Source organism: Syngnathus leptorhynchus, chromosome 4, assembly GCF_054491065.1.
Source record: "Syngnathus leptorhynchus isolate UIUO chromosome 4, UIUO_Slep, whole genome shotgun sequence".
NCBI classification, from domain to species: domain Eukaryota; kingdom Metazoa; phylum Chordata; class Actinopteri; order Syngnathiformes; family Syngnathidae; genus Syngnathus; species Syngnathus leptorhynchus.
This window is the reverse complement of record NC_141198.1, coordinates 1,314,713-1,327,789: the sequence shown is the minus strand read 5'-3', so window position 1 is coordinate 1,327,789 and position 13,077 is coordinate 1,314,713. Positions and strand designations below refer to the sequence as shown.

Sequence of the window (13,077 nt, the reverse complement as noted above, 5' to 3'; positions counted from 1 at the left end):
GCATGTTCCACCGTGGACGACCTAGGACGCGCTGGAGAGAATATGTCTCTCAGCTGGCCTGGGAAAGCCTTGGGATCCCCTTGGATGAGCTGAATGAAGTGGCTGGGGAAGTCTGGGAGTCCCTCCTAAAGCTGTTGTCCCCTTGACCTGACCCTGGACAAGCGGAAGAAGATGGATGGATGGAGATTCTTAAACATTGTTAGACATAGGACAATTTGCATAAGAAGAGTGGTGAATGGGCAGCAAGCAACCGTAGCGCTGATCATTTTGGGAGCGAACCTTATTAGGCATCAGCATCGAGTTCATAATCAGGAGAGGAGAAAGCATTAACCGTCCAGGGACTGACAAAAATAATTATTGTAATCACCAAAGCTGAAAGAGGTGGGTCGAGGGATGGTTGCAGGAATCAAAGCTGTCCAGAAGATAAGCAGCAAAAGAAGACCAACAGCACCCGCCTTCTTACAATTGTACTAAGAGTAGGCAAAACTACCGTATTTTCTGGATTATAAATCGCTCCAGAGTAGAAGTCACACCAGCCATACGATGCAAAATAAAAAAGGAAAAGAAGTATACAGTAGTCCCTCGTTTATCACGGATAATTGGGTCGAAAAGTGATAAGTGAAATCCGCGAAGTACGGTCACCCTCTGTTGGAATAATCTGGGGGGAAGCCTTGGCCTGCCAGACCAGGAGGCCTTATCTTTTACGAGTTTACGACTCTCCTTTAAACTAAATGCTTTGTCTTTAGTTCAAGGAATGTCTTTTGATCCCCGTCAGCCTTATGTTTCCTTCCTGTCCGTATGTTACTTTTGTGTTTGTTTTGTAAGAGGCCTTCACTAACAATGAGCAGAGCTTCTTTGCATAGGCGAAATGTTCTTTGTTTAGTTTAAAGGGACTTCATTCCTTTTAGTTAACTGTAGCCTTGATTCATAGATTGTAGTTAATCGGAACTGTTTTTCTTTGTTAAATGTTATATACAGTTTGGAGTAGTCACATATAAGTTATCCCATATTTACTCAATGTTCGTTTAAGGAACTGTATACCAGTTACCTGACATTTACTTAATATGTGTTGAAATGTTTAGGTAGGACTAGATATTATTATTATTATTATGTGTTGTGTTAGTTTACTAAGAAGATAAACTTAGCAAGGGTTTAGTTGCATTGTTCCACAGGTAAGCGGGCATTCAACTGGCTTCAAGTTATCTGATCACAGTCGAGGAGGAGTCGGCCACCCATGGAGAAGACAACTGGTTGAGGGAAGAGAGCAGACTCTGCAGTCCCAATGCGGGGGTCGAGGACCGACAAGTGCTAGGTCACACTACACTACATTCCTTAGCTAATCAGCGTTGCTACAACCACTATCTCCCCTCCCTTTAGTGTGGCAACGCCTCTGTAACCAGGGCAACCAAGACATTAAAAAGAGGAGCACGTGGAGGAGGAACTCAGAACTGGTGGAGATTGTAACTGAGCTTCCTTTCTCTATCGTTCTCCTCGCGAGTAAACTCATCCTGGTTGTCTTCTCCTCTTCGTTCCAGCATGTGATTTAATGTCTGATCATATTTAGACCCAACATTTATTTGGTCCTTCGAGCCGGATGCCAATATACTAAAATATATTCCAGCTGACGACAACAGAGATCCAGGAAGACCGCGCGCGGGAGGAACTCCATAGGTGAGATCCTAGAATCCTTTTCAAAGGCTGGCTGTCTGCTCGTCAGCTGGGATCTGAAGGTTGAAGGCAGTCCGAGGTGCAGAGGTGAGGAGAACCAGGGGGTGAGTTTTTTTTTTGTTTTTTTTTAAAGAATGGTGCGGCCGAGGGTTTGTCATGCTCTATAAAAGTCCTAGGTTAGAATGGAGAGGTCCGTCTAAAGGTACCAGAAAGGACAGAGAGGTCCAAGAAAACTTACACAACGGAGATGTAACAAAACGGAAAGGTCCGTTTAAATAGAAGGGCAGACGTGTCCGACGGAGAAGTCCGTCAAAAAGGGTTGGCGGAGTGCCCGGGGAACCGTAATACTGAATGATTGAGAGTGTGAATGGGAATACGTATCACTAGATATAGTATTCCATATTAAAGCAGTGGGGAACACATAACGTGGTTCTGTGGACGCAATAGGCAAGGATTCTCCACCAGTACGCTGGTAGAAGTGAGAATCACCACAGGATCTTTTCGTTATCCCACTGGAAACACCCGACTTTAGAAACCCCTATGGTTTCACAGTTGGGACCAAATTGATTAAAATGGGGAACGGAAAGAGCAAAATTAATATCCGAGATAGTCTAAAATGTAAAGATTGGAAAATAATTGAAAGGCAGGATCCTGATCGAATTAAAAATCTAGATAAACGGATCAAACCCATGTAACAAAGTGGGAACCTGGCTGCCAAAAAAGAAACGGAAATTAGCTTAAATGTACAGGAGATATTCGCGTTAAAAGGAAAAGTAAGAGAAACACTGAAGTTACATTTTGCAAAATAAAAGGAAAAGAATTACAAATAGCTTCTAAAAGTAAAAAAGAGAATAAATCAGACAAGTAAGATGAGCAAAAAGGTATTTTTAGTGTGCTCTTTGTGGTCTTTTATGTTGTGCGCCAAACGTGTGTGCTAGCGTGTGTGTGTGTGCGTGCGTGTGCGCGCAGAGGATTCTCATGAATGAGTGCGTGATTGGATGTATGTGTGAGTGAGATGTGTGTCCTATGGAAGAAATTAGTCATGGAGAATGTTCAGGAGCCTGTTGAGCGATAATAGGGAAGTTGAGAAGTAGACGATGGTATGTTTAAGTTGGTTGGAGAAACTAAGATGATCGAGGTGTGGCAGTAGAGAAAATAAGGTGTGTGGCAGTAGAGAATATAAAGTGTGTGACAGAAAGTGACTAGAAAGGTGGCTTGATAGGATGAGAATAAGAGACAACAAATGTTGTGTAGAAGACAGTGAAAGATGTTGAATGTGAACATGATGAAGGGGGAACAGTAAAGTAGGCCTGCCCTTTGAGAGGGTGAGATTAAGGAGCGTGCCTGCGCTTGCGCGTAGTCGCGGGTCTGGGCTGTGCACGTGGGCCTGTGCTATGCTCGTGTGGGTGGTGGGCCGGCATCATGATTGTTGCAGGAAATGGCCAGCCTGTGAGCAATCGACATTGATGCCGCGTCCCCCCTCGCACGGGGGGTGCTATGGCTGCGGGTGAGGCAGAGAAAGTGTGAGTTTTTCAGAGAATGTTTGAAGAAGAGTGATGCTTAAGGAAGTGGTGACAACATCTGCATGAAGGATAAAAGGCACTGATGAGAAAAAAAGTATAACCAAAACGTCATCCTCTATGACGTTTGCGCAGCGTTGTTTGTTGGTATTGTTTGTTAGCTGTGTCTCTGCAGTTTTTTGTGTTGTTTGTGTGCTGTCAGTGTTATGTGTTAAAAGGATGAAATTGGCTAAAATAGGTGCACAAATTTATTTGTTAGACTGTAGTCTATCTGATTTGCACCACAAAACAAAAACAATTTTGAAAGATGTGTCAAATTAAATGATAATGGAATTGTATGTAGTAATACAACACCTTACAACATATGGGTTCTCTAAGTTATAAAAACATACATTTTGATTTTTATTCAAATTTCTAAGATTCTTGTGATAAAGGATGAAAAGATGATTGTAAAGTAACTAAAGAAGGTACAAGAAAGTGAAAATGTCTCATCATTTGATAGATGGATCGCTCCCCATGCGGGGAAGCCATCCATTTATTTGCTAAGCTAGTTGTGAAAGCAATCCAATTGCCTCAAAAAGTAGCTATATGCACGTGTGCAGGGCACACGTACGAGACTGATAAGGTGTCAAGGCTTGCTGACAGAACCGCATAGCTGCAACGCAAAAGTCACTCCAAACTTTTATACACACAGGAAGCAGATTAAATTACTGAAACATTTTTAAAGATGTGCAGCGACAAAGTTCATAGACTGAAATTCAATTATGGACGAAAAGAGGGGCAAGAGTAGAGAATGGCATCTATAGATGACCAGAAGACTGACCTATCCTACCAAAATAAAAAAAACATGATAAAATGGGCAGTAATATTGAGCCATGGTGTGTGTCACATGGCTCAAGAGGAGGGATAGTGGGGCAGGTCAGTCAGCTTTATACAACATATGGATTTGATTCATATTCAAAACATTTATAAAAACCAAACAAAAAAAATAAATAGAAATTTGTAGAGATTGTTTGACATGTGCTAAAGACAATCCATAGGGTTATAATGCCTGACCATAATAGATGCATTCTCAAAATGGATTGAATTGACTTCAAAATGAACACTGAATGCCTTAACAAGGGCAAAAACGTTATGTAAAGAAACAATGACGTTATTGCATGTTGGGTGGCCATCTTGGTTGCCGTTTTGTTAACTTTAACAATATGGTATTTGTGGGAACTAAGAATCATAATGAATAGGGGAGAGATGTGTTGGCAACTTATAAAGAACACTCCCAAAATTATGCTGCATTGTGTTGATTTAAAGAAGATCAATTTGGCCTTTGCAGTGTGATCCGTGTACTTTGTCAACAACCGATGTAGATGTTAAAGAATGAAATTAATATCTCTAAAATGAATGTGGATAATTGGTTTCAGGTAACTATAAGAGTAACTGGTAAAAGAAACAATTGGTTGACAATGGCAAAATAAGCTCCAAACCAGAGAAAAAAAAAAAATATATATATATATATAAATATACAGAAAAAATGTCATGTATGGGTTTGCGACCGATACTTTATGTTGTACCGTTGCCATTGACCAAAGATTGTGTGAAATCTGTCACGTCTACTGATTGTGAAATGTGCGACAGAGATATAATATCTGTTGAGGAAAAAAAACACAAAAACATTGCTTTCAGAGAATGTAGTCAAGCGAAATTGTACAGTCATCCCTCCTACTTCGCGGCTTCAACTATCGCGGCTTCGCTGTATCGCGGGTTTTCAAAAATAAAATAGTGATTTTATCGCACAAATTTCATCATTTCACGAGGTTTCGCGGCCACTTGAGTTTCTTCATTTTCCTTTAATAATGATAGCTTATGTTTAAAAGTCGTTTTCTTGTTTTGAAATGAATAAATTAAAGAGTCAGTACAGTATACTTTATCGTCACATGTGACTTCAGGGCGTTCTCTCTGTTGTATATTTAGATGTTGTATATTTTGGACTAACTCATGTTCCGTAGTGGGAAAACCCCCGGATGTGGGAGGGGGAGCTTCGGGGACGTTCAGTGTTGTGATGTACGGCCAGTGAACTGACTGTGATGAAAGGAATAAAGCAGTATCCATCACGTCGTTGTCCGAACCATGCTTGCTACATCAGAACCTGGAAAATAGTAAAGATATTACACTCTCCACCGGCGGTGGCCTTCATCTGGACATAGCAATACACTGTTAGTCTCGTCGCTAAGGCATGAATGCGGAGCGCACAGTCCATTGATATGAAAGTCCCCTAGCAGCGAGCTGGTTGATGTCAGCGATAAAAATAGAATATCTTCCAAGAATAGCTCAAAAAAATCTAGTTTCTATTTCGCGGAAATTCCCATTTCGCGGGTGGGTCTGGAACGTAACCCCCGCGGAGTAGGAGGGATTACTGTATATGTATCGACATGTCAAGATCTGGGGAAAAGCTGGTAAAAACTAAAATGCCTTTAAATTTGAGTGACGACGATGATCTGACTGAAATTGACGCAATTGGAGTCCCAAGAGGAGTTCCTGATTAATAAGAATTAATTGATCAAATTGCAGCAGGATGGGAGTCCTCCATTTGCTGCTGGTGAACGATGAACAAGAACGTTGACAGGATAAATTACATCCATTGCAACAAGCTGAAATTGGGCAAACGGACACAAGCGGGACTTGAGGCAGGGCATGAACAGCTAGCCTTCCCTAATGGCCTTCCAGAATCGCATTGCTCTTGATGTGTTGTTGTCTGAGAAAGGGGGGTTCTGCGCCATGTTCGGAGAACAATGCTGTACCTTCATCCCCAACAACACTGCCCCTGATGGGAGCCTGACGAAGGCCATTGCAGGCCTGCGGTCCCTCAACATGAGGATGAAAGAGCACTCTGGTGTGGACACATCAATGTGGGACAACTGGATGGATGCCTTTGGGAAGTATAAATCCCTTGTGTCCTCAATTATAGTGTTAATTGCAGTATTTGCTGCTATACTCACCTTGTGTGAATGTTGTTGTATTCCATGTCTGCGTGCTCTGTTTAATCGTCTCATCACTACAGCAATATCGCACCTTCAATGAATGGCCCAATTTTAAAACCGGATTATGGGCGCATAAAATAGAAGTTATACTGCAACAAACTGCGGTTGACTAGGGTTGCGATATGCATCCACTAGCCAATAACCAATGGGCCCTCTGTAAACAATAGCGTTTCTCAAACTATCCTATAAAATGATCAGAACTGACTAAAGTTCGATCTAACACCTTGGTACTGCTTATCTATGTTTCCCTTCCATAGCAATCCGTAAATTTACTCGAAACATTAACAGAGCAGCCTATTTTGACATAAAATAGCCTCACGGGTACAACAGCTATTCAGTGACGCCCCCGGACCACGGTTGTTGTAATGCTGGTAAACGATGTGACCTTGTAATTTACTAGTTGTACTAAAACGTACTGAAAATTTTGGCAGAGCACTGTGTACAACCAGTATGGATCAACAAATTCATAAAATGATCAATATATAAGGCGCACCGGACTATAAGGCGCACTGTCGGCTTTTGAGAAAATTTTGGGTTTTTAGGTGCGCCTTATAGTCCAGAAAATACGGTATTTGAAATATACTTTATATGTCGTTATATGGGTCTGTGGAATAATTAGAAATGCAACCTACAACGAGTCTGACCTCAGCGGCGCGGCGCATATGCGGCATTGTTTACATAAAGGACGATCGATGGATTTAGTGAATTCGAGTGACCCAGATGGTTTGATAAACGTGTTATTTATGTAATAGTTATTTGAATAACTTTGAATGTTACGTCAGGCCCGTTCTCAGCTCCTTGTTTGTGTATATGTCACGTTACCACACCGTTTCATTTAGCCTGTTGTTGCTGGTTTATGTCTGTACTTGATGTTGGATTTTGACAAATAAATTTGCCCCAAAAGTGCAACTTATACTCCGGTGTGACTTAAATATGTATTTTTTTCCACTTTATTGTGCATTTTATGGCTGGTGCGACTTATACTCCGAGCGACTTATAGTCCGAAAATTAAGGTAAGTGCATATTTTATTATTAGAACATTAAATAATTTTTTCAAACATGTAAATAATACATTAATAGTATAAATAACATAGATAATTTTATATAAATATTGAAAATACAAATAGTTTACGTGTGAGCGTGTAACATGTTAACAAGAAGTACTGGGCAGGATAACGAGTTAGCGGAAAGATGCTATTTTGCGATCGTACTAACACGCGAAAACGGACCTCTAAAGTAATGTAAACAAACATTTGGAGCAATACTACATTGTCCTAAAGGTTAGACACATGTGATCGTTCATTTCTCTTAGGAGACCCACTTACATCGTCAATGACTCCTGTACCACTGTAACCAACATATGTACACGAACGTAAAACAGGAAGTGGTATCACCTGAAAACGGCCTTCAAAATAAATCACCCTACCCTACCTCAAATCTAAGCACGGCTGAATAACATAAATAACATGGAGAATTCTTAACACATACTGTAAATACGTTTTTAGAACAGCTTTTATAAAAATTTTAATAAGGTACAAGTGTACATACTGTAAATGTTTTTAGAACTTTATTATAACAACTTTTCTATAACAAGGTACAACACTGTAAATATGTTTTTAGAACTCATTATTATAACAACTTTTTTTATAAAAAGGTAAAAGTGTACGCACTGCAATTGTGTGGGCACTCCTTGCCTTCTGCTGGCGTGTGGGCAAGTTTTGTCCCAGAATTCCTCAATTTAGAAGATTTTTTTTGACTTAAAAAAATAATAATAATTTGGGGGGAAAAATTCATGATGTAGTGAAACTGTGATAAACGAACCGCGATGTAGCGAGGGATTACTGTGTATATATATGTATGTCGCACTGGAGTACAAGTCGCATTTTGGAGTGAAAAATATTTGATAAACCCCAAGAACAGACATGGCATCTTGAATGGCAATTTAAAAAAAAAAATAGATGCAACAACAGGCTGAATAATTGCGGTATGCTAATGTTACATGACACAAACAACAAACTGAGAACATGCCTGGTATGTTAACATAAGAGTTATTCAACGTCTCTGTCTCTGTACACGCCGCCAGTCAAACGAGCGCTACCGGGATTTGTCATCTGGAAATGCTCGGCAGCCAAATCTCGGCGGTAATACAAACACTATCAAGTTGACTTTTTTTTTTTTTTGCAAGTGTGATTATGAGTCCCTAAGAGGATTTCCGCCCCCGGTTGTGATGGGCTAGGAAGGTTTTTGACCAGTTTGTTCTCGCAACTATTTTGAGTGGTTTGATTACCTTGTCAGACATGAGTGGGCAGTTCAACCCAATGTATTTTGGGTTTGAACATTTAACAGCCCTTACAAAAATACTGTGGCCAAGCTCCTGTCTGGCCTTGACGGAAGGCAAGGAAGGAAGTAGGAGGAAGTCATGGCGATTTTTGCAACACGAGTAGAGAAAAGGAGCTTCCGTATCCGGGATGGCGGACCCATGTGCGCCATCGGGATCCACACCAGCGTCGCCGGACCTGCGGCGTCGCCGATCCTGCGGCGTCGCCGGACCTGCGGCGTCGCCGGACCTGCAGCGGCATCGGACCGGTCCGGCGCACCTGCCGTGTCGCCGGACCTGCTGAGTCACCAGACCTGCTGCGTCACCGGACCTCGTCGCAGCGCCGCCGGACCCGCAGCCGTCGCCGGACCTCGTCCCAGCGACGTCGGACCCGTGGCTGCCGTCGGAGCTCATCCCAGTGCCATTAGACTTGAGGTCGCCATCAGGCCCCACCCCAGCAACATCGGACCTGTCTTATCATTGGACTGGAGGACCTTTGGGACTGTACTGCAATTGCAATTTAGTATTCAAAAGTTTTTGCTAAAATGCTATGTTTTTTGGTCTGTTAACAATATGAGGAAAAGCAGAACCAGCTGGTTATTGGGCTAATTGCTTTCACTTGTCTACCGGATGTGACTGAATGCTGGCGCAACTTGCTGCCGCCGCTCTCCGGTCATTTTTTTATGTTTTTGCTTTGATTTTCTGCAGATGTTTCTTGGCTTTTATTCTCTTTTTTCTTTTAACTGTGTATGCTATTTTACGTTTGTGCGGCAACCTTGAGTGCCTTGAAAGGTGCCTTATAAATAAAATGTATTATTATTATTATCATTATTATTCAGATACCTATAGCATAAATAACATGCTAACAAGTTTACCAAACCACCCATGTCACTCTAAATCACTAAATCCATGAAATCTTCATCCTCAGTGTCACTTTTAAACAACTTTGCTAACACCAGAGGAAGAAGATGCGGCGCTTCCTCTTCTACATCGATTACGTCAGACTCATCAACACCATCAACACAGGCCTAGAGCGCCCTCTTGCGGTTCAGTGTGAAAATAATGTGAAATGATATCATAATGTCTTAATTATTTCTCACATAAGTCGTTCCAGAGTATAAGTCGCACACCCGACGAACTATGAAAAAAACTGATTTACAGTCGAGAAAATACAGCATACATTGTAAGGACCGCCTGAATACGAGTACCGTATTTTTCGGACTAAAAGTTGCATCAGCCTTAAAATGCACCATAAAGGGGACAAAAACATATATAAGTCGCACCGGAGTTTAAGTCGCATTTTGGGGGGAATTTATTTGACAAAATCAAACACCAAGAACAGACATGAAACAGCAACAACAGGCTAAACGATACGGTATGCCAACGTGACAAACACAAACGAGGAGCTGACGTAAATGAACAGTTATTCAAATAACTATAACATGAATAACACGTTTATCAAACCATTTGTATCACTCCAAATCGTTAAATCCATCGACCGTATTCTTTGTCCTTTCTGTACACAACGCCGCGTGTGCGCCGCACCGCTGACGTCGGACTCGTCATCAGTTGCAGTTCAAATTATTTCACAGGCCCATATAAATGATATGTAAAGTATATATCAAATAACTATTATATAAACAACAATATTATCAAACCATCTGTGTCACTCCAAATCATTAAATCTGTCAATCAAATTCTTCGTCCTTAATTAAACGACGCAACGTGTGCGCTGCGCCACTGACGTCGGACTCGTCATCAGTTGGAGTTCAAATTATTCCACAGACTCATATAATTATAAACAACAATTTTATCTAACTATCTCTGTCACTCCAAGTCATTAAATCCATCGATCGAATTCTTCGTCCTTTATGTAAACAACGCCGCCTGTGCGCCGCGCCCCTGACATCGGACTAGTTGTCAGTTGCAGTTCAAATTACAGTAATCCCTTGCTACATCGCTGTCCATTTATTGCGGTTTCACTACATAGCGGATTTTTTTTTCACAAATTCAAAAAATTCAAATTCAAAATAAAACTTTTAAATTGAGGAATTGAAGCACGACTGTTGCTCACTCGTCAGCAGAAGGCAGGGAGTGACTCGTCATCCGTTGCAGTTCAAATTATTCCACAGGCCCATATAACGATATATAAACTACCATAAATTCGGAACTATAAGACGCTACTAGATTCTCAAATTTTGAACCCTGCGGCTTATAGTCCGGTGCGGCTTATATAGTTTTTCTTCCGTGATTTTTCACATGACTAATACACTTATACACTCATAAAAAGGCTGTGGACCACTATTGTGCTGTTATGTTAATAAAAGTTATCCGTCCCTAAATAATCATCTCTTTCCTGACAATCACCTTTGTGTATATTCTCTTACATATGCGAATTAAACATTAAAAACCTTATGCGATCATGCGGCGACTTTACATGCATATTCCAATCGGACACTGAGGAGGAAGATTTAGCTGTTTTCAGTGGACAGGAGGAAGACAGCTCTCAGTGACTTTGTTGACTGGTAAGTTGTTTTTTTTACCCGCCTAGTCAGTGCTGTTACTTCCATGTTTACAACAAAATGTTAATGTTCTTAAAACTTTAGCCCAGCTAGTGCTGTTACTTCCGTGTTTACAATGAAATGTTAATGCTATTAAAACTTTATCCCAGCTAGTGCTGTTACTTCCGTGTTCACAACAAAATGTTAATGTGATTAAAACTTTAAAAAGGCTTTCTGTGTACGGTTTTTCTTTGTAAATAACTCGTGCCCTGGTGCGTCTTATAGTCCGGTGCGGCTTATATCCCTCCGCACAGCAGCGGCTTTGACCTAGCTCTCTGGCAATCCGGCCGGCGTCCTCGGGGAGAGCCTCCACTCCCACCGAGCTCGGCAGCTGTGGGCCACCATGGCACACTGGGTCCTGCCATCCCTGCGGGTACGGTTGGGATCGACCAACACCACTCACTGGACCAACATCACCACCCGATCCATTGCTGCTTCCACACATCTCACTGCCCACCAGCTTTTGGCTACCCAGCTACTAGCCACTGCTAACATTATCTGGACTACTCTCAGCTACTGTCACGTCTCATCTCTTCCGTGGTCTACTCCACCAACTTCTCGCTCACTCATCTACATTGCTGCTGACCTTCACCGTCTCAACAACTACCACCTTCTACCTGCTGCTGCTTCTGCTGCCAGCAAAGCTGGGATCCTTCGCCGTCGCCGCTACATCCACCGTGGCTCTTGGAACCGACACTTCCCCGACGGCTCAACCATCCCCTCTTTCTGAACTACACCCCCACCTACCATACTGCCAACTTCAACAACCTCCGCTCCCCCCACTCTGCTCCTCCATCTATCTCCTTCGCACTGCTGAACTGTCGCTCCCTCTCCAACAAATCACCAGTTATTTTTTAATTGTTACTGGACAATGACTTAGATCTCTCTGTGAAAGATGGCAACAGCCCTTGGATTTCTTTCCTCTCAATCAAGGCCCTGCGTCCAACTACAGCTACATCGCCAAACCGGCGAGGGGGTGGTATTGGTGTCCTCCATAAACAGTCCCTACCCATCACTGAACTGAACCTCAACCTGCCATCTATTTCATCCTTTGAATATCTCGCTTTCTCCCTCGCCAATTCTACTACTGCTGTTCTCATCTACCGTCCCCCAAAGTCACACCCATCTTTTCTTTCTGAAGTCTCTGAACTCCTCACCATTGTATCCTCTGTCTCCTCTCGCCTCCTACTTACCGGTGACTTCAACATCCACATCGACCAGCCAACTGCCCCACTGGCGTCCGACTTAGTCTCTCTTTTGGACTGCTTCCATCTTACCCAGCATATCAACTTCCCTAATCACATCAAAGCCCACAACCTGGATATAGTCTGCTCCTTCTTTCCACTAGTATCCAAACCCTGTCCTCTCGCCTTTCCACTGTCAGATCATCTCTACATCCTTTTCTCTGCCCCGCTTCCCTCGCCTCATAATCCCACAAAACGCACCATTTCCTACCGCAACATAAAGACAGTAAACCCACTCACACTTTGTCAGCTCTTATTTTCTGCCCTTCCCTCTGACCGCACCGCCTCTTCCCCTGATGACCTCGCCATCATGCTCAACAACATCCTCTCTGACTCCCTAGGCTCCCTAGCCTCCTGGAAAACTTCTTGTCTCATTCACCAACTCTGCCCCCTGGTACACCCTGGAACTCCGCTCCGTGAAACAAACTGGCCGTCAACTTGAACGCCTCTACAAAAGAACCCACCTCACTGTCCACGCTGAAGCCATCAAACAACACATCTCCTCCTATCGTGAAGCTCATCTTGCTGCCAAATCCGCTTACTTCTCATCCCTCATTCACAGCACCAACCGGAACCCCCGCATCCTGTTATCCACAGTCAACAAATTGCTCCAGCCACCGGCCATCAACCCCCCCTCCTCACCCGCCCTCTGTAACTTTTTCCTTTTCAGCTTTAACAACAAAATCGCCCAAATCAACAGTTCTCTGACTGCCACCATCAATAACTCCTCCT

General features: G+C 42.6%; 1 protein-coding gene across 6 annotated transcripts in view; it reads right to left on the bottom strand.

Annotated features, from left to right (window-relative positions):
- Positions 1-13,077, bottom strand: part of fkbp15b (FKBP prolyl isomerase family member 15b) — a 93,850-nt gene that overhangs the window by 60,314 nt on the left and 20,459 nt on the right. The gene's annotated exons all lie outside the window — the stretch shown is intronic.